We start from the raw sequence: 23329 nt of genomic DNA, 5'->3' as shown, positions 1-23329 counted from the left end.
GTTCTTGCTGGAAAAAAAATACCCAAAAAATATGCAAATTCATTTCGATTCCTTGGCGTTGACATCACCCTTAAAAACAGGTTCATAAATTGCGTAGCATTAATTTCAAATTCCCCCTCGTTTAAGTTTTATTTGACTTTTTCGGTAGGTACACCACAATCCACTAGATTGCAAATTGTAATACAAACAAAGGCTAAATTCTTTTACTTTAAACATCGAAAACTGTACATAAATTTATGACAAGAGTGTCAATAGGCCGTAGCACATAAATGCTGTTAATTAACATTTATTGTTTGCTGATACTACACCATACGAACAAAAAATAGCTATGAAAACAACAAAAGGGGTCTTTCTGGCCATAAAACGGCATTCAATTTGCTGGCCGTAAAATTTTATGAAGGTTTGTATATTTTTTCGCATTGTTTGCTATTGAAATTGGAACTCGAGCGAGTTGGTCGTGGGCGATTTGCTAAGAGCGATGCTAGGCACTAAATAGATTTTATACAAAATGCAATGTGGAAACAAAGGAGTTCTAATCGCTAAATGGGAATGTGAGGGAACTATTATTTTTCTGTAAGCTGATAAGTGAAGCGACTTTGTCCACTCTAATCAGCAAATTGAAGACTGGCGACTGGTAATTAACCCAGTGCATTTTTGACCGCTGCTCGCCGTTGAGTGCATACAAATTTTTATTTTTATGGCTCACAGAACAATTTAAAGGACTGACAAACCAAATTGATATGATTGGGGCAATGGATGGTGGACGGGGATGGGGCCAGACTCCATTTCTGCCTTTGTCTTGTAAACAAACTAATTAAAACTGACACTGACGGCGGATGACAATTTACGCAGCTGTCTGGGAAAAAGGGAGTGCTAAGCTGGCTTTCCTCCCTTTGTGTTGCATTTCGCTCAATTGAAATGTTGCACGCACAATTGCCGAGACATCAAAGATGCGACATTCAAACGGGAGTTGTTATAAAAAAATGGAAACATAAATGGAAATGCAATTCAGGCAATTATTATTTAAATTAGCGGCAACAAATTGGCAAATGAGGCATTGGCAACATGTTGCCAACAGCTGTTGCTGGCAACACATGTTGGCCACATTCTCCAGCCAAAAAAAAGTGAAGATAGAGGAAAACACCAAAATAAGACGGAGTAAAAACCAGCAGCCAAGTTATGAGTCTAACATGGCAAATGCAAAAATGCCAACAATTTGTGTGCACACACACCTATATGCTAAAATGATGATGATGGTGGTGCGGTGGTGGTGCTGGGTACTGTTTTGTGGTGCGGTGGTTCGGTGGTTCAGCGGTGCTGCTGACAACGACGACAGTCAGTCTGGCAAGACATGCGAAACGTGGGCAAATAATTATACATGGATACCCGACCAGCTAGATGTGGTTGCTGCTTTTTTCCTCTGCTCCAGCGATCTGGCTGCCAATGTAATTGTTGTCTATTTGGTGTTGGCTTTTAGCGTAAATGCAAAGACAAAGCAACAATAACATCAGCCGATCATGCTTAACCCATTGAAAAATAAACGATCCTTTGTACATCCTTACAATTTTTACAGGAATTTTGGCTATTAAATTAAACTTGTTATTTCTGTCTTATAGTTATTTATTTAAAAGCATAAATTATTATTTTGAATATAACTTGATCCACATTTTGAGGTGTTTTTAACTTTTTAAGTTCTTTAAGTCCCTTTAAGACAAGGCAATTGGAATATTTCCTAATTCTTACATACTGCCTATAAATCAATATTGTAATATTGTTGTATTTTTAATATAGATTAGTCATGGCAATAACAAGTAAATTAAAGGAATAGCTACCTAAAAACGCAATAATAGTTCGATATAATCAAGGAAAAAGGAATCCTAGTTCTATAAAGATTGTACTTGACTTGTTACAAAAATGGATCATTTTGCATGCAGAGGGTTAACTGAAAATTGTTACACTTTTTTGTTACTGCTGCCTTCCCGTTGTTGTTGGCCCCGAGCTTGCTATTCAAACCGAACCGGTGACAATCATAATTTTTCATAACTCAACCGGTTTTCGGTGAGCCAGACTGACGTTTATGTTGTGCTTGCTTTGTGCCTAGCGGCAGTTTTCCAGCATTTGTGCGGCAACCAAGTATTTTGCGCAGTGTGTGCGCTGCACATGCGCAGTGTTGTGCGCACAAGTGTCGTCGGCGTTGGCGTCTGAGTTTTGGCCAAGTCCGCTCCAAACGACAGGGGGGGTTGGGGGTCAGGGTTCAGGAACGACGTCGTGCTCATTGCACAAAAGAATAATGTGGCATGTGCTCGGCCTGTAATTACCTTGCCTCTCCAAGTGCCAAAGCCGGATTGTGTTGGTGTCTGAAAACTGGCTCTCGTAATTAGCCGGATTTTTTTTTTGTTTTACTTGGTCGCAATGAAGGCCCTTGGGCCAAGGCATTTTTTGATTTGCATAAGCCGAGATATTTATGGTTAAGATACCAGATTTCTTGAATATCAAGGTTGGGCCTATTAAAATTTAAAAAAATTTTTGTATGTGTTATGGTTCAGAATCCAATAATCAAATTGGAGAGATATAGCTGAATTTTTGTAGAGATAATTAGCTTGAATAGCTTTTTTAATTTTATTGAACAGAATTTCCAAATTTGCCGATGTATATTTTAATAATGCTTATCATTCCGTTAATGCATTTTTCCGTTAAAAAATTGTATCAAATTTTGTTGTGCATTTGCTTTTATTCGTTTGTTCTATAACTTAGCTAGCGAATGTCCAAAAAAACCAAACCCTTTATCAGAAATGGATAGAATCTTTAATAGATCGAATGATGGAAAGCAAACATTGTTTGACATTTTGAGAGCGTGTTCCGAGTTTCAAAGTAAAAAGCCATTTCAAATTGTTTTATCTCCGGCTGCCTTTAAGCATCAGTAATTCTCTTGGCTTGGCATTTAGGCAGTTGTTGGTGTTTTTTTTCTGTTTTTTTTTTTTGGACATCTGTGAAATGTAGACGGCGCAGAGCAGTCTATAATTTTCAAACATTCAAGTGCCCATCACCAGACTGGCAGACCCATTTTTCTTGGAGGCTGTCTTGTGAAAGGAAGTTTGCGGCTGCTTAGCCATTGCTACATTACATTGCCAAAATGCCGAGCAACTTGACCAGCAAAGGCAGCAACATCAGCAGAAACAACAGGCAGCGGCAGAAACATGAAAAAGTATTGCAGCTGCAATTACTCGCACTTCAAAATGCCAACATTTTGCACAAAGAGAATTTTTCTCTGTTGTTTTCCCTGAACAGCAGCAGCAGCAGCAGCAACAACAACAATAGCCCAATGTGGCAACATCAATCATTTTGAATTTGCATGCAACAGACAACAGTAGCCCAGCAACAACAAGAGCCACAGTGGGAACGGCAAAAGTGAGGCATAAATTAGCTGGAGGCTTTGTGTTAACTCTAAATATTGCACTTGCCTCCCCAGATCCCCCGTTTTTATATCTGCTTCGTGGTCTGCTTAGCTTCATGGGAGTAAAAGAGCAAAAGTGTAAAAGTGTTTCCCCGAAGTCTTTTGTGAGCTGACTTCATTCTAAAGATACTCACTGAACTTTCGCTGCCCCACAGTTGCAATCCATTTGGCGTATTTTATTACCAACAACATGGCAAAACTCATGACTCACGACTCAAAAAGCGAGTCCGCGATGCGTTGTCATCTCGGCTCGTCATAATTGCTAATTGTATTTTTTATGGTCTTTGCCACAAAGCTGTATCCCACTCACCCACACAGAAACTCGGATAAGGACTACCTAAGGCAGTTCTACGGACACCCCACAGACTGGCCACATCCGCTCTGACTCAGATCCAGAATCCTCTGTAAAACCATTGCTCTAGATAATGTGGGTTTTTCCTATGCATCCTGCACTATTCATCCGTGACTAAGTCCTACTAAGAATTGTAAAATATAAAGAATAGCAGTTTTAGAGCCACACTTTAAAAAATTAATTTATTATACAACAGATAACAAAGAGAATAAGGAAATATATTTTAGAGTTTTATTATATAAATACAACTAACAAAATTGTTGAGAGTTATTTTTGGTTTATAAACAGAATACTTTTTATTGGAGATAGATCTTAAAGCAAACTAATATATATTTCGGCTTCCGTTTTTAAAAGTGTAAAGCCATAATTCTAATAAAATTGAACGCCGTAGAAAAAATCCTTTTCTTCCTTTTTTAGCCGCATAAAAGACGCTGACATAACATTTCGCAGGCGAATGATTTATGCTAAATCCGAACAGAAAATCGCATAAACGGACAGGCTTATCTCAATGAGCTGCTGCCAATGCCATGGGGGCCAACTGAGGAGCCACCGCCGGAGTCCCAGACTTTTGGCCACATGCGTGCAGCCACGCAGAAGTATACAAAAAATACAGAAAAAAGCAGCCTAAACAACAACAGAGCAAATGGCAGGGAGGCACAAGCGGCGATATTGATAGGCGCAATTAATTATACGCGCCTCACACTGACAGTAAGCGTTTTGCTTTGGTGGCACCGTCTCCCCTCTCTCTCTCTCACACCATCTCCCCTCCCTATCCCACTCACTCTTTCCCGATCGAACGTCGTTGCCGCGTATCAATGACCAAATGACATATTAGCCTTCGTCTTAGTGTAAAAAGCCGCGATAACTTTGGCAGACGCTAACTCAAACGCGAACGCAAACGCACACGCAATGTGCCTCCAAGAAAGCAACAACCAAAACATCTATAGAAAACGTACAAAAAATATAGAAATACCACAACGACAGCGACAACTTAGAATCTAATCGTTTATTGAACCCCAGAGTCAAACTAGAAACCGAACATAATACGCATACGCAGCGTGCGCCGCTGCATGAAACCGATTGAAGTCTACGATTTTTCGGTAAACTAGAGCAGACAGTGTCCAACTGTGTCGCTCTGCTGGCCCGCTGGCGGTGTTGAGAGCTGGAAATTACGACCTCCTCCCCCTCCCCCTCCCCCTGTCGATCCACCACCCCCCACAGGGCTCTAGATTTCGATTAGGTGCCCGGCGGCTACAGTGTGGGAAAATCATGACTAACCCAAATTCTGTATTCATTATTTCCTGAAATTAGCATTTCTTAATAATTCTATATTCTTCACAAGCTAAAATTATACACTAATTTAAATTCTTTAAACAAAAAAATATGTGTTTCAGATATGCTATATCCAAACATTATTTTTATACCCTTGCAGAGGGTATTATAATTTTGGTCAAAAGTGTGCAACGCAGTGAAGGAGACATCTCCGACCCTATAAAGTATATATATTCTTGATCAGGATCACCTCCTGAGTTGATATAGCCATGTCCGTCTGTCCGTCTGTCCGTCTGTCTGTTTCTACGCAAACTAGTCTCTCAGTTTTAAAGCTATCGGATTGAAACTTTGCACACACCCTTCTTTCCTTTGCACGCAGTATATAAGTCGGAACGGCCGGGATCGGCCGACTATATCCTATAGCTGCCATATAACTGATTGATCGGAAATGCCATAACTTTCGTGTTTGTAAAGTTAGGAAGTTGGGATTTTCTATGGGTTTTATATTTGGCCAATCAATCCGACCTACCAAATTTCATAAGGATCGGCCGACTATATCCTATAGCTGCCATATAACTGATTGATCGGAAATGCCATAACTTTGGTGTTTGTAAAGTTAGAAAGTTGGGATTTTCTATGGGTTTTATATTTGGCCAATCAATCCGACCTACCAAATTTCATAAGGATCGGCCGACTATATCCTATAGCTGCCATATAACTGATTGATCGGAAATGCCATAACTTTGGTGTTTGTAAAGTTAGAAAGTTGGGATTTTCTATGGGTTTTATATTTGGCCAATCAATCCGACCCACCAAATTTCATAAGGATCGGCCGACTATATCCTATAGCTGCCATATAACTGATTGATCGGAAATGCCATAACTTTGGTGTTTGTAAAGTTAGGAAGTTGGGATTTTCTATGGATTTTATTTTTGGCCAATCAATCCGACCTATCAAATTTCATAAGGATCGGCCGACAATATCCTATAGCTGCCATATAACTGAACGATTGGAAATGCCATAACTTTGTTGTTGTTAAAGTTAGGAAGTTCGGATTTTTTATGAGTATTAAGAATGCATCATATGAATAATTTTGGAGAATATAATTTACAGAGTATTTTGCAAGGGTATATCAACTTCGGCTCCGCCCGAAGTTAGCTTTCCTTTCTTGTTAATATAATGAATTAGAATTATATTCATTCACATTCATTCATTGGCATATTCATATTTTATACAAATGATCATAGGAAATGAAGAAGAAGGATTTTATGGCACTTGTCAACATTTCGTAATAAAATCTTTGGAGCAAATGATAATTTGATCTCAAAACTAAATTTGTTGTTTCCCAATCAATATTTCTGTCATTTAAGAACGGATTGTGGCTTTAATAAGTAGCTTTTTTTCGGTGTAAACCGTATATGCATATGCATTATGCTGGTGGAGTAGGAAGTTGATGTGCACGTTTCGTTGAAATATGAGTAGCTAAGTGACTTTATCACGGTGGCCCCGAACCAAACCATACCAAACCAAACCAAACAGAGTAGAGTAGAGAAGAAGTGCAGAGACTGGCGCCATTGATTCCCATTGCATTCATTCCCATGAACTTGGCGGGCGGAGCGAGTGAATGCAACTCCCACGCTTTAAAGTAGCTCGTTTGGGGTATTTGTCACGTCTTTGTTGCGGCTTTGAATGGACGCTTTCCTAGAGGAAAGTCGCTTGAATTTCATAGGTCTAATTCAGCCCTATTCTGTTCTTTTCTATTGAAAGTTTATTTACGAGCACAAAGCGTGTGGTGTCTGCTTGGAATTCAGATGGCTCAGTCGTAGAAAAGGTAACCAAATGGCAACTATTACTAATAGTCTTAATTTAAGACTTGGAAGTTCTCGTAAATTTAGGGAAAATACATTTAAATACATTAAGTACATATAATGTAAAATATATATTAAATATTTTTAAAAACCAAGTTTACTTTTAGAAGTACTTGTGTAAGTACTAGAAATATTTATTTATTATTTCTGCGCCATTATTTCGATTGCAATTTAAAGTTACTAAGCAATTTCATCATTATTTAATCATTATTATTTAAGTATGAGGGCGTAGCCGGCAGCTTAACGGCTTAAAAAACCAACAAAATTCGATGGCAAATTGTCAGTTACTACTGTGTAATCAGCCGAACAATAGCAACAATCATGGCTTTGGCAATGCTTTCAACTCTCCACTGATTTGCTAAACAATTACGAGTACACTTACTCACTGGCCGTATACAACAAATAGGTTGTACAAGCACTTTAGATAAGAATCTTAATAGAATTGCCAGGCGAAATGCAATCCAAACACAGATACAGATACAAATACAAATAAAAAACAAGAAAGGAAAGCTAACTTCGGGCGGAGCCGAAGTTGAAATACCCTTGCAGAATATTCTGCAAATTATATTCTCCAAAATTATTCATATGATGCATTCTTAATACTCATAAAAAATCCCACCTTCCTAACTTTAAAAACACCAAAGTTATTTCTTTTCCGATCAATCAGTTATATGGCAGTTATAGGATATAGTCGGCCGATCCTTATGAAATTTGTTATGTCGAATTGATTGGGCAAAAATAAAACCCATAGAAAATCCCAACTTTCTAACTTAACAAACACCAAAGTTATGGCATTTCCGATCAATCAGTTATATGGCAGCTATAAGATATAGTCGGCCGATCCTTATGAAATTTGGTAGGTCGGATTAATTGGCCAAATATAAAACCCACAGAAAATCCCAACTTTCTAACTTAACAAACACCAAAGTTATGGCATTTCCGATCAATCAGTTATATGGCAGCTATAAGATATAGTCGGCCGATCCTTATGAAATTTGGTAGGTCAGATTAATTGGCCAAATATAAAACCCACAGAAAATCCCAACTTCCTAACTTTACAAACACCAAAGTTATGGCATTTCCGATCAATCAGTTATATAGCAGCTATAGGCTATAGTCGGCCGATCCTTATGAAATTTGGTACGTCGGATTGATTGGCCAAATATAAAACCCATAGAAAGTCCCAACTTCCTAACTTAACAAACAGCAGAGTTATGGCATTTCCGATCAATCAGTTATATGGCAGCTATAGGATATAGTCGGCCGATCCCGGCCGTTCCGACTTATATACTGCGTGCAAAGGAAAGAAGGGTGTGTGCAAAGTTTGAATTCGATATCTTTAAAACTGAGAGACTAGTTCGCGTAGAAACAGACAGACGGACAGACAGACGGACAGACGGACAGACGGACAGACGGACATGGCTATATCAACTCAGGAGGTGATCCTGATCAAGAATATATATACTTTATAGGGTCGGAGATGTCTCCTTCACTGCGTTGCACACTTTTGACCAAAATTATAATACCCTCTGCAAGGGTATAACAAGAAAGGAAAGCTAACTTCGGACGGAGCCGAAGTTGATATACCCTTGCAGAATATTCTGTAAATTATATTCTTCAAAATTATTCATATGGTGTATTCTTAATACTCATAAAAAGTCTCAACTTCCTAACTTTAAAAACACCAAAGTTATGGCATTTCCAATCCTTCAGTTATATGGCAGCTATAGGATATAGTCGGCCGATCCTTATGTAATTTGGTAGGTCGGATTGATTGGCCAAAAATAAAACCCATAGAAAATCCCAACTTGATAACTTTAAAAACACCAAAGTTATGGCATTTCCGATCGTTCAGTTATATGGCAGCTATATGATATAGTGGCCCGATCCGGCTCGTTCCGACTTATATACTACCTGCAATAGAAAGACAACTTTTGGGAAAGTTTCAAGCAGATAGCTTTAAAACTGAGGGACTAGTTTGCGTAGAAACGGACGGACGGACAGACGGACAGACGGACGGACAGACGGACAGACGGACATGGCTAGATCGACTCTCCTGGTGATGCTGATCAAGAATATATATACTTTATAGGGTCGGAAATGTCTCCTTCACTGCGTTGCAAACTTTTGACTGAAATTATAATACCCTCTGCAAGGGTATAATACAGATGGCGCGGTGCAGGGAAGAGAGTTGAGACCTAATGATATTTATCAGCAATTCGTACAATTTCCATGAGGGCATCATCATATTTACAAGTTAATATTTACGCTAACAAGATTTGCCTGGCCCAACAACTAAGTTGGTGATCTAGCCACAGGCTCGTTCTTTTCTTCTCCGTTCTGTTCTGTTCTCGTCTCGGTTCTTTTATTCTGTATTTGGTATTTGGTATCCGGGATCTGGGATCTTGGAGTTCCCCGCACAAAAGGATCGCAATGGCACAAGGCTCTGCCGATGGAGACACATAGATACGGGGGAGGGCGACATGAGTAGACAAGCAGAATGCTTGTTAAAGCGCACAACATGCAGATTTCATTAAAGATATCGCCGGATGGCACTGCATTCGCTGAAGGGAGCCACTTTGCATGTGGCAGCCGAAGAGCAAAAACGGATAAACACTGAGAGAATGCTATAAAATAGGGATAGATTCAATAGGTGTATATATTGTTTTAAAAAGATTTATTTTTGGTACAATAATGACAATAAATATCATTATATTTAACTCATAGCTTACTTGTTATTATTGTAGTAAGTAAATGATACAGGTTAACTTTAGGGCTGTCCAATTTTCTAATATATTATTTGCATTTGTATTGTTAGGAGCTAAATAAAATTCTCAATTAGTTACAAACTCAAAGGAGAATTTAAGAGGCAAAGGGCTCCAACTTAAATAGTCTTCTCGATTAGAAAGAACAGATTAAATCTGAGGTGATATTATTTTGCTCAGTGCAAGGAATCAACCACTAACAGTGATTTCAGCGGATGTTGTTGTTGATGCAAATGTAGTGCAATATGCCCCACTGCAGATGGCGTATTTCTGACGCGAAAGTGAAGCTCAATTCGCAGGCAGGAGTTCCTTTCAACTTCTAATGAAAGTCGCACAGACTGACTGACTGACTGGCTGGCTGGCTGGCTGGCTGGTTGGCCGTCTGTGGCCTAATAGCTGCGGTAATAAAATGGCAATTAAGTGCCTTTATGGCCGTGTCCCATCATCCTGTCCTGCTCCACAGCCGTGGGGCATCCTTTAATGCCCCGTGGCCGGGGAACCATAAAAATACTTGTTTACGCATGTACCAACAACTCTATACTCTATGGCTATGGCAACTGAATCCCGGCTTGGTAATTCTTCTGTGGTATCTGCGGTTCTTACTTGTTTTTTTTGGCAAATCGCTTTTAGGGCTCATCTCTCGCCCCGGAATGGTTTATGTTTATTGTGGGCATAAGTTCGTGCTATTTTATAGTTTTATCGCTTACACATGTCGAATGCAATTCGCCGTTGGGCGGGCCAGTTTACGTTTATTGATTTTAAGTGTGAGTTTATGCGGTGCCCGGATAAAAGGGCGGCCATAAAATAATGCTTGGCCCCCTTGGATTCGTTCGGCATGTCAACTTCATAAGCACACGAATTAACGCTAGGCAATGGGATCCCTGCCGCGTTCGATAATGAAACGGGGGGCATGGGCTCGGCATTCTGAAAGGCAGCATAACCCAAACAAATCAGAAGATTAAAGCAGATCTTGGCCATCAAGGCACTTGTTTGGATTGGCTTAATGGTCAACTGGTGAGGAGACGAACAACAGCACAACAGGCACTTTAGCAGCCCTTTGGGTTGCAATTCAGGCATAATCAGGCTGTTAAAGCCAGCTTGATCGTTGATCAAGTGCACTCGAAAAATGTTCAAAGAAGAAGCGTTTAAAATTGGTTTTAAATTAAGTTTTTTTTGTTACCACAATTTGAAATGTTTTTATGATTCCATCTTTAACTATTTTGTGAATTATTTAGTAAGTCAAGTAGTGTTTTGTTTCATCCTATAACGCTTCATCAATTCTGCGTTGAATATAAAAATATATAAAAATAAAAAGATTGTCTCTATATTTTAAAAATGGAAATCCCACAAATGTAGGATACTACATAATATTATTTTTCTGATAAATTGCTTCGTGATATTCAATTTTATTGGGTGGCTATCTCTGATGGATTTCTGTGAAGACTAATGACAAACCAATTTGAATCAGCGTGGGGTTGAGTGCGGCTTTCGATGGGGGATCGCACAATGACTGGCTTTGTGACTCACTAACGCGGCGTATGCGTAATATTCGTCAACAGCTTTTGCTGTCTTTTCTGCAGTTACTCTCGTTTCTCTTGCCAAACTTACGATTTCCGTTCTACCCTGCCGAAAGCGTTGACTTTATCTCTCTTTGTTACTTTTATGGCTTTTTCCAAAGTATTAGTTATCAGAAGTGTCGTTGCTGTTCGGTTTGCTTTTTCCCACCTTTTCTCCACAACCCGTTTAGATATTATTGCGAATTCGATTTGGAAATGTTTGACTTTGATTTGAGTCACAGCCAGTTCACGAGAATCTTTTATTGCCCGAAAGAGAAATATGCAGAAATCGTGTGCGCGCTTATTGAAATGCAAACAGTTGGGGAGCAACAGAAGCGACATGACCTGGCAGTACATATTTGCATGAGAATTAGAAACAAGAAACGCTAAAAATCTGACTTTGGAGTTTGCGCTGGCGCAGAAATCTTGTTCGGCATGGGGCGTCCATATAGAGTCGGTGGGGCATACCAAAAATAACTCGCGGCGAACAGCAACATCAGCAGCAGCAGCAGCAACAGCAACAGCACACGAGCAACCTCAAACTGGCCCAGCAGCAACAGCAACACAAATGGCAACATTAGCGCAAATTTCAACGGGGCACAATTTGAATTTGAATTTTGTTTTTGTGCGACACTCACAAACACGTTTTCTGTATATATTTATTTTTTGTTTTGGTTTTTTGGGCCTTTTATAATATATAGAAAAAGCCAAGCCGGAGACACAAGCAAAATAAAAAAAAAAAAAAAAAGAATTCCCCCAGAGCCAATGACTCCGAAAAAACATGTGTTGATTAACATAAATGATTTCTGTGCGGCTCAAAAGCCTGTTCGTCTGCCATTTGTAAAATGTAAAAGCATTTTTGGAAATCTTTATTGCTGGTCGGTGTCAAAACGTAAATAGCAGCTGGCAAATATTTATTGACTTAATTGGCATATTTGCTAGGCGCTGCGAAAGTTTGCTTTTGAGTTAATTAAGAAATTTGTTACATACCTTTTTTGCTGCAATTTTAATGCGAAATGTCCCGGAGACTCCAAGCTGCAAAGAGAAAGCCAAAAAAAAAAAAAGGAGGTTAGTTTATTTGTCAACTAATCAAGGCAATCGTTTCGATATTTGGGCTTTTGTTCAGCCAAACAAAAAATATTGGCACGCACCGCGCTATATGCTAATTTCGTGTTGTATCTTTCGCATGATAAATGCCTTGACTAAATGCATAAATTTAAGCCAAGTTAAACAAACAGCTGAGCAGCTGAAAGCAGGTAGTTGCTTAAAGGTTGCTAGGCCAGTTTCGTTTGCCCAGCTGGACACGAAATTTTAACAAAACTCGACTTGAGTCTGGGCCATAAACCAAACGCCAATCGATAATGCAATGCGGTATAAATTAGCGGGTGATGAGATGAAGATGCACAGAAAACAAATGATTTGGTATAGTTTAAGTATAGCTTATTGATATGGACCTGTATACTCCTAAACTGTGTTCTAGAAATCATTGATTAAATAACATGATTTAACTAAACCTTAGTTTTAACCTTTTCTAAAGCAGTAAGATATATTCATTATTTAAGTTGACTTTGACAAATTATTTGTAATTCTTCTCCGTGGTAATAAACCAAATTTATTTTGTTCAATATAGCCACTTTTCTTATCACTACAGTTAAATAAAGTGCTAGTTTTTCTTCGAGTGTGAGGCTGAAGAACTGACCAAATATGTTCAGGAAGTACAAGGCCAAGACGAGTGACGTTGATTGCAAAATGTCTCATATAACTTGCAGAACAGCTTGCACAATTTTCCAAGCCCCACCCGAGTCTTCTTCGTTTTCGTTTTTCCATTTTTCCATTTTTCGCATTTACCATCCCTCCTTTTGCAATTCAATCAGCTGACATACGTAGCCTGGCCAACGGAACGGAACCAGACGTCATTTGGAATACAAATCGCCCGATGTGGATGTGGCACATCAGGTTTCGCCATGGTCGTCACTCAAACCAGTAGAATTTCTAAACTGGTTGAGCGACACAAAAGGCCGAGCTAGCCAAAGCCAAAGCCAATCCAGCACTAACAATGCATCTCGCATTGTATACTAAATGTATAACAAATTCCGGTAGGTGCGGAGCTGTTTTTACTTTCAAATGCCTGGCATATTTACCAGTACAGCATCAGCACATGGCTGAGAAATAAACCCTGCCAGCTTTGGCCAATTTGCGTGTGTTAATTGAGACTAACTGCCCCAGTAGACGGCGGCCCTAGTGCTTTGATTAATTATAGACAGCCCGTCATAATTTACGACTGTTAGTTCGGTTTGTGGCAAGTTGCATGACAGAATGCAATAAAACATGCATGGGGGAAGTGTTACACAATCTTGCGCATCTGAAAATGAAAGCAGCCCCTCAAAAGCTATGTGTGTTTTTCTAACCTAGAAATGAAAACGTTGAATGAGACAGAAAGCCACTCGAAGAGTTGACAAATCATCGCCAGATTTACTTTTCAAGAATTAATCCGGCAAATCTGCAGACTCATGGCCTAATCAAAAGTAAGAGTTACCGAAAATTGTTCATCAGCAATGAAAATAAGACAAAACCAAACTCTGGGGGCCAAATTAACCCATATTTTGGCAAGAGATGAACGCGAGCTTAACCCAAGTGAAGTGGAGAGCTTGCGTGCCTAGAGCATATTGATTGAACCGATCGAGCAGCAAATGGCAGTTGCAACTACTGACACACCTTTGGTCGTAAAAATACAATATATATATATATAAAAAGCCAAGACCGACTTGCAACTGTTGCAATAATGAGCAACTGCCAAAAGGGAGATAAGGCTGTGTGGGTGCCACCAAGCCACCAAGCCACCGAGCCACCGAGCCACCGAGCCACCTGCATTTTCCATTTTCATTTTCCATTTGATGCCGCTTGATTCGCAATTTGAAAGCCTGCCAATCAGCTGGCAAACAATGAACAACTGCCAACTCCGCGAGCCCAGCGTGTGACTGCCAAAATATTGCATTGTGTGCACACGATTTCGTTATGCATTTTTAAATGCAAATTGGTTTTGAAAGGTAATTGATCCCCGGGCTCTGCGCCAGTCAATGACAGAATAATTCTCCGATTGCGACTTTCAAATGCAGCGCAGGAAACAGAAATCTGTTAAACAAAAAAGCCCCTATCGACCGAAAAATAAAAGAGACCCACAAAAGATTTGTGATCTGATTTCGTATGCTGCCAGCAAACACAACGAAATCATGGAAATTAAAAAAACTCCGCACGATCCCTGGCACATTTATAACTTTGAACTTGACAGTCGTTGACTAGTTGCCACTAAAATATACGAAGGCATATACAGTCAGACCTCCCTGGTGGTGGAAACTTTAAGTTTGGGAAATATCATTGAAATACATGTTTGTAAGCATCCCATTAATTATTATTAATTATATTTTAACGTAAAATAACTTTTAATAAAATGTTTTTTCTAAGAACCAATTTTAACGGTGCCCCTATTGATCATGTTAAACTCTGCTTTAAAAATTATGAAGACCAAATTTTCAGATAAATATGTTTATTTAAAGGTACTGAGCTGTGCTGTAAGTTTATATTATAAATAGCTTAACAATAAGAGGATCTTTTATGAATACAACCCCTTGATGACACCGAAATCCCAGGTTATTGAAGACTCACTGTACCCACAAGACCATCTAGTTCTATCCGACTTTCTTTGATATGACAGCGTTAATTGAATTTCATTTTCATTCACATTTCGCTGCAGCTTTTGGGCGAGCCGAATAGCTCCAAACGGGCTGAATGGTTCATTACGCATGCCCATGGAAGCGTTACAAATTAACCCAGTTATTTATGATTATTTCGTTTTAAATTTGGGTATTAAAAATGATTTAGCCGCCTCAACAATTGGTGTGCTGCGCTCGACTGCATTCTGGAGATGCAACTGCTGCAGCCAGATCTTGTAAATTGCATAATCGCCCAGCTGGCCAGGCCTTTTCGATAGACCTGACTTGGATAGTATCTTCTAGCCGGGCCTAAAACGTGTTCCCAGCCGGCTGCTCCATTTTTAGCCCCTTCCGACCATTTCCACTCGTAATTGCCATGGCAATTTGCAATTGTGCGGCTCTGGTTCTGGCAGATTGATGCCTTAGTTTGATAATGGCCAATGTCGAGGCATGCAATTTTAACGGTTGCGGTGTCAGAAGGAAAGAAAGAAGAGATGTTCTGGCTTTCGGAGATGATAATTCCCGGTAGCCGAAAACAAAGGGCAACAAACTGGCAACTGCAACTGTGTCAAAGTGAGTCACACGAAGACAAAGATGATCCCGATTCTTATTCTTTTCGCCCATAAAAAAAATCAGCAGTCACGTGCTCTTAACCATATTTTTTTTTTGATGCCAGCTCTATTGTCTGAATTGTGTGGCCGAGAAAAAATGCATTTAAAAAACGACACAGGTGACAGAAAATTAGCAAAAACAAAGTGTTATGTGCGACAGCTGAAAGAGCGACAATTAGGCGCATTTTGTGTGTGTGTTTCGTATTTGTTGTTTTTGTGCGCTGTCTGTCTTTCAGTTTGTGGCTATTGCATTGAATTCCCCCAAAACCGAAAATTGTGCAATAACAATTTGCGCTGCACAAAAATGCGCGAGCAGCTTGGCAAGCGAAAAAGAAAAACCAAAAACAAATCGAAAACTGAAACAAGTTGCGTGGCTGCTTTTGTTGTTATGGTACACTACTAAAAATTTAACATTTTAATAGATTTTTTTGAATAATATTTAAGTTGACAATTGACAACTTCAGAATAAAGCGAATAAAGAACCACTTTCTACCATTAGTTTTCATTAGTTTGCTAACTAATAATATCAATCGATTTTATTTAACATCGGGATACAAATTCGAATTGTTCGATCTTAAAATGTTTTAACCCAGTTTTTGCACCCAAAACTTTGGATAGTTTTCTCTGTGTTTTGATTTATTTACCAGTGTACATGCAATGTTTGGGTGGGTGAATGTTTGGCTGCGGGTGTGGTGGTGCTGCAATTGTTTTGGCCTGGGCATAATATTTGAGACATCGAAAATGTTTCACACAGTTCATTAAGCGAAACAAATAAATAAATAGAGTTTAATTGTGCAATCGTCGATAGAAATTGTCAACGCCGGCAATGCAATCCAACCATAAATGGACAAAAGCAATGACAGCTTGGATGGGGACTTTTTGGGATGGGGGGTGTTAATAGTCCCCTAAGCCTAATGAAGGTTAATGGACAGCCAACGGCACAAAAACGTGAAATGAACCAAAAGCAGTGGAAAATTGTCAAAAACTTATTCATTACCGCGGAGTGTGGGGCATAAATCATGCAAAATGTACAGTTAATAAAACGATCGAATTTCATTAATTGTAAATTAAGCCCGTAACCAAAAACGCACATAAGAAAGAGACAGTGCGATGGGGGTGAGAGTGGGAGGAGGAGGGCATGGCTTTTGGAATCGTTTCGAGTTGTTTTTCCCCGGCTTTAACTTGGCTTTAACTCGGCTTGGTGTTTCTTCTGGGGACGAGCCACGACAACCACGCGGAAAATGTGCGACAAGGCGACGACGACTGCAATGGCGACAACTGCATGCCAAGGAAAAGCTGCTGCTGCTGCTGCCACCGATACAGATACAGATACAGATACAGATACAAGTACAGAAACAGACTCGGGTTGGGAATGATGATCGCTGTGGCTTGGCTTTTACACATGGAAAAAATATTCGTACAATTGCTAAACAGTTTTGTATTTTACAAGAATGACTTTACATAGGTTAAGAAGTACAAAAAACCCATAGATTATTTAAATTATATTCCAAGTTGAAACTCAAGTATCAGTCACTACAAAAACTTTCTAAATACTTGTAAAAATGGTAAATATGTTTATAGAATAACCAAGAATTTTGATTTGTATGACTTTGTAATACATATTTTTGACAAGCAATTTAAAATATCTTAACCATCTTTTGACCCTTAATAAATTTATTCCATTTATTCGTAGTTCTAAGTTACACATTTGAATGTTATATATTATAAAATTACAATAGATATAACCTTCTTTTTTTCTAAGTGCATTAGTGGTGCGTGGTGCGTGGCTTGTGTGGTGGTGCAGCTGAGCCGGCATTGTTGATTGGTGGCTGCAGTTGGCTGGCGACGTTAATTTCACTTTAACAAACATTTCGCTTGTCTGCCGCCGAGACCGCAAATGCCAAAGCAGACTTTTGCGGCCTGTGTGACAGATCATATAGAAATGTGTTGCATTTCTAATCAAAACGATCGATCAAACGGTAGTTTTGTGTTTGCGTTTGCGTTTCAGTTGGAGATTGAGTTTGAGTTTGAGTTGCGAGTCTTTCCCCGCATGAGTTATGTATCCAGCATTATGGGCGCACATATGGCAATAGCGCTGGTTTGTTTGTCTAACCGTCTGTCTGTATATCTGTTCATATCGGTCTGACAGACCCGCCCCTTTCCCCTTTTTTTCTCCATGTGTATTCGATTTGTCTGTCTGTCTGTCTGTCTGGCTGTGCGAATGCCTCAGTTGACACACGATACTCTGCTTTAATAACGGTGGCCTGCATCTGTGTTTGTGTTTGTCAGCCATTCGATTCCATTTGATCGATCGCTGCTGAAAACATAATTTGGTCGGCGGCGGGTCTTTAAGGAAATGCAATGCCCAAAACAAAAAGTCTCAATTACACGGGCGCAGTGGAAAGGTATAAAGGGCATGGGCGATATTAATGCATTATGCTTAATGGCCCAGCTAATAGCCCTCATCCCTGGCCTTCCGACGGCCCCCTATTCGTAACCCTTAACCTTTGCCAGCAGCCCCTCCGCGCAGCAACAACCTTGAAACCTATGCTATAAACAATCAAAAACCCATTAACGCCTGCTCCAAAACCTTTTAGAGGGACCTTGCCGGCCCGATGTTGTTTTACGAGTATTTACCAACATCATTACGATGAGGCTGCACATTTTCTCAAGAACTATTACAGCCACTAAGCAAAATTAAACAATCTACATAGAGCTACATCTGTACACTCAAAGTCGGAACAATAGTTATGTAAATTAGGTGAGTTATCAAAAGATTTAAGAATATCCGATACATATTTTGGCTATTCTGTTATTGAATTTTTGCTTATCAGATTTATTTTATTTTTATTTTGTTACTTAAGCAGTGACTCAATAATATAATAATTTATTGTACTGTCTTGTCTTTGTTTTATGATAAAAGTCTAATGAACTATTTTATAATTGGAAAATTTTAACCGTTTTCCTTATTATTTCACCAAAATGAAGTCTTAGTCTTTACTGATGTTTACTATTTAATAAATATATCTAAATAAATACTTTGATCTTGGTTCTTCTTTAAATACTAAGTTCTTAGTCATGTTAAGTGTGTCTGCTATGTTTGTGACCGTAGCTGTGTGTTTAGATGCAGCCTCTGTGGAAGTGGATGCAGTGATCCTCCACCCCCACAGCAGACAGATCTCCCCAAACCCTCAAATCGAATAGAGAAACAACGTTTTGTATCTTTACATTTCTAAGAAGCATTTAATGCCCAAGCGGGCATTGCGTGATGCAGTCTGGGCTGCAGATACAGATACAGATACAGATACAGATGCTGATTCAGATGCCGATGTGCTGCTGGGGAGCCTTCACGTAATTCCAACTTTGAATCTGCTTGGGTGCCACAAGTGTGACTATTAAATTGGCGGCAGTAATTTGAAGTTGTGGCTGTTGTTGTCTCCCCTCAGTTTTCGCCTGGCCAAATGTACGCCATAGGCTCGGTTTTTCTTCTTTTTTTTTTGGTCTGGCTTTGGGACCACACAACCAATTCTGTGGGATCGACGCTTTGGGTTTGTTTGCTTTTGCCTTTGCCTTTGCTGAAATTAACCCTCTCGTGTGTGCGTGCGTGTGTCTTTCTGTCTGTGGGGCATTATGCAACCGCTGCACAGTCGTTGCGGCACATATGAAAAGCGAGTCTGAATCTCCCCCACTCCGTTCTCGTTCAATTGAATTTTTATGACGAATTTTAGTGCCCCCAAAAACGGACAGTGCATCTCTCCCTGCACGGAGGAAAATATCACCACAAATAGGTCATCAATTGGGAAGTTTTCGTTTTTCAAACGCTTCAATGTGTGATCTATATGGTAGCACATCATTTTAAAAAGTATAAAAACCCTTTATATTTTTAGAGATTATAATGCCAGTGGTGCGGAAATTATTATTCTAAGAACTTAAGGGTTAAATATTTGTGTTAATCTGCACCATAAATCTTCAGACACATTATGTAAACACATATTACAAACTTAAGTAATTAAAATATTTATATGTATTTTAACAAGAATATCCATAAAATCTTTAAAATTTCACAAATTTACTAAGGTTTGAAATGTATTACTTCATAAAACCACTGAATGCGTTAAACTGTTTTTGTTTCAAGAAGAAATTGAAATTGCTACCGATAACCTTTTTTCGTGTGTATCTTGACTGGCCACCCAGAGTTTAATTGCCAATCCAGATGGGTAATTAAAATCGGCATCGCGGCTATGGCTTCGCACAAACGCAGAGCATCTGCTGCCGTTGCAGAATCGCCAGTGAAATCTGATTAGCGACCTACGCGCGACATTTGCAGAATTATGCGGCATTCTGGGCTGTCAGTCCCGCGAATTGGTGAACTGGCCAACTGACCAGTCGGGCGTTGCCCACACGCTCCGCCGGCGGCTGTCAGAACGGTTTAAGGAGCCAGAAGGCCTGAAGGCCAGAGTCAGAGGCAGCCGCCCAACTGCCAGACAGATGGCCATCGAGTGACAAATCAATAGCCAGAACGTAGGCAGAGCAGCAGGATCAGGAGCAGTCTCCAGTCTCCAGACTGCATACTCCCGACTCCAGACTCCATCGAGTGTAGGCATTAAATATGTAGCTGCTGACACTTGGAAGTCTGTCCCCCGGTAATCAGCTATAAAGCATATCTCTCGCTCACTGCCCAACTTGGCTGCCAGTTGATATTGCGACATGATCGAGAATCTCTACTGGGGCGTGGGCTTTGCAGCTTTGCAGCTAATTAAACGGCTTTGCTGTCATGGCTTCAAAAAATAAAAAAAATGGAAAAACTGAAGGCACAAAAAAAACTCAACTGAAAACCAGAAAAATATGAGACAACGACAAGCGTTTTGTAATGTTCCAAGTTTGATGAGTTCAAAGACCGACCGTAAAAATACGAAGACCTCAAGCAGCGCTCACTGGAAATCGTAAGAAAATACACATTTTACAACCGGCGGTTACAAAAAAGCCCAGCAAGCCATAATAAGCGGCTCTAAGGTCAAGGACTTGGGAAATAGACTAGTGGCCAAAAGAATCGTGAACCGAGAAACGGAAATGGGTCGGTCATTAGATCAAGGTTTTCTTGTCCAACAGTCGGTAGCGATTATAAAAAAAAACACCGAAAACCAAAACCAAACGAGCTCGGGAAATGGAAGCGGATAATGATATCCGACTGTAGATATAAAGCCCTATTAAAAGCGGTTCCAGCTGACATAATTTGTTTGATTGTCCATTCGATGTGCGATTTGAAAACGCTGGAATTGATTTGCATTTCCCCCTTGTGATTCCATCCGGATTCGAATGCCAATTCTAATATATGCGCAAAAACAATGCTTCCTCTTCGAATGGCCTGCGAATGCAAATTTTCCCCTTTGTGTTTTTTTTTTTGGATGAGCAGGACGTCGGTTTAGTCTGTCCAAAAGTGTGGGGCACAAGCCAAAAGGGGAAAAGGGGCCGTTGACGCTTATCTTGTCACAGAAAACTCTGCTTTGCTCCCCTGTTTTTTTGTCTTTGCTCCTCGCAGAAAATAGCTGAGCTAGCGACGAATTGATGTATGTATACACTGAGAAATATGTGAAAGAAATGACTTTAAAGAGAACTTTTGTAATTTTGAGACATACTGAGACGAACATTTATTTAAACTTTAAAGAATAAAAAAAGGGATTATATTTATTTATAATTATACCTCTCCATCTTTTAGTTGTACCGCTTCGTCTGTTTCATTTTCAATGGTATTGGTGAGCTTGTTGTTTGAACTTGTTCCAAACTAAATGCCTTATAATGCACTTGAAAATGTTATTCCCAGTGCATTTATGCTGGGGATTCAAGCTCAGGGGACAAAAAGAAAATAGCACAATGCGACCGACGAAGGTTGGTCGGGAATGGCCTGACTGACTTGATACATTGTTGGAGGAAGTGATCTCATCGTAAATTACAAATTACACAAAGTCACGATATCAATTTCAGATATACCCGATGTGTTTGTCGCTGTTGCTGTTTGTTGTTATAATTAAATTGTTGTTTTTTTTTCGCTGCGATCAGCGCACCCAACACGAAAATAAATGTTTGGTAAAAAAACCAGCCATGGAAATTGATTAATGTATTTAAATTGATTGAGCGAGGCGAAACGAAGCGAAGACGAAGAATCGGATGAAGAAAAAAGCCCACCAAAAGCCGACTAATTGTAGAAGAATATTTTTGAAAAGCCGCCCCAGAAATTAACATAAATAAACAACAACAAAATCGTTTGGGTTGGGGGTCAAACACCTACGCCAGAAAACAAGTTAACTTTGCCCCGGCACGAGGTTCATTAGTTGCAGAGCGGCATATGGGGTTTTGGGGCATATGTCTATGTCTATATGCCCTATATCCCAATTCCAACTGGCGAAAGGTGACGATGCTGACCCATATGCGGTGAAAGCCTCTTTAATCAGCGACGCGGGATTTCGCCTTGATTTTTCCCCGGAAAATGCAACAAAGTGTCTAGTCATGGCCTAAAGGCCGGCCCCAAATGCTATTAACTAACTGTGGCCCATTTCTAAGACAAACACCGACTCACACAAACGCCCCCACAACCACCGTGGAATTTTAATTGGAATTTCATTTGATGGCGAGTCGAGAAACCGAATCTGATTATCTGGTTACTTCTGTGTTTTATCTCCCTCTCAGATAGTTGCAGAATGTGAATAATTCGATAGTAAATACCTGCCAATAAAATTGTGGGGATGTGATAGCCTAATCAAAGGTATTTGCTATTTGCTGATTGATAAGTATGAAAGGCAATTAGTGATAACTTAAAAATAAACACCAACGATTGGCAACGCTTTATCACTAAAAGTCAAAATTTCGCCAATAAAGTGTTTCTTTAATTTTATAATATAATTTCAGTTTGTCGGTAATTTTAAAAAACCATTAAAATCTCTCAAATCCAGTCAACTTGAATTAACTTCCGACAATCTCTCTTTGTTTACTCATTGCTTTTCTGTTGACATTTTTGGTCGGGCATCAAATGCGTTGCCAAATATTATTGGAAATATTCATCGCATACGCAAATATTACTGCAGCCAAGCCGCAGCTTAATTAATAAAGCAAATACAAATATTTTGCTATTTGCCCGCTGTGCATTAAAGCCCAGGTGAACTTATGCAATTCGAGTGCACAACAACGACGGCCATAAATTTACAAATTGTCATGTGCGCTCAGGTCTTTTGTGGGATAATTTTTTTTCCCAGCATGTTTTCGCCTTTATCTGGCCAAGTGTCGGTTGGCGTTGCGCTTTTCTAACAAATTCTGCCAGCGAATTGGTAAAATATTTGCCAGCACAAGTGTTTCAATTTCGGACGCCTGGCTGTCCAGCCAAAATGATATGCGATAGCCCAGATGTGGAAGTCTGGCTTGTAGGTGGTTATGTCACCTGGTCGCCGAGTCGTCGAGTCGCTGATTGTTGACATGTTGCACATGCACATGCATTGCGGCATTGGCCACATGCAACACTTGTTGGGCTTTCCAGCGACCTTCGGCATTTGGTAACTATGATAATTTAAGCGATCTTCACGATGCGATCCTGGCCACAGACAAGGTCATCCGCATGCATATAAAATCAGCAGCCCCAGCTTGCTTTTTATGTGCATTACAAATCAATATAAATCGAAGAGTTATAAAAAGCTGAGCAGACCATAAATAAGAGGCCGCTCACAATGAAATCTGAAGTCTGGAAACTGGAAT

The 23329-nt window shown here is 39.7% G+C and overlaps 1 protein-coding gene across 5 annotated transcripts in view; it reads right to left on the bottom strand.

Moving 5' to 3' along the window:
* Positions 1-23329, bottom strand: part of LOC108046375 (stAR-related lipid transfer protein 13) — a 99931-nt gene that overhangs the window by 56847 nt on the left and 19755 nt on the right. For all 5 annotated transcript variants that reach the window (XM_044458423.1, XM_044458426.1, XM_044458422.1 and 2 more), the window contains one exon: positions 12259-12303. The gene's annotated coding sequence lies outside the window, so the exon portion shown is untranslated. The remainder of the gene's footprint in view (positions 1-12258; positions 12304-23329) is intronic.

The sequence above is a fragment of the Drosophila rhopaloa genome, unplaced genomic scaffold (assembly GCF_018152115.1).
Source record: "Drosophila rhopaloa isolate 14029-0021.01 unplaced genomic scaffold, ASM1815211v1 contig_167, whole genome shotgun sequence".
Classification (NCBI taxonomy): domain Eukaryota; kingdom Metazoa; phylum Arthropoda; class Insecta; order Diptera; family Drosophilidae; genus Drosophila; species Drosophila rhopaloa.
This window is presented reverse-complemented; position numbering and strand designations above follow the sequence as displayed.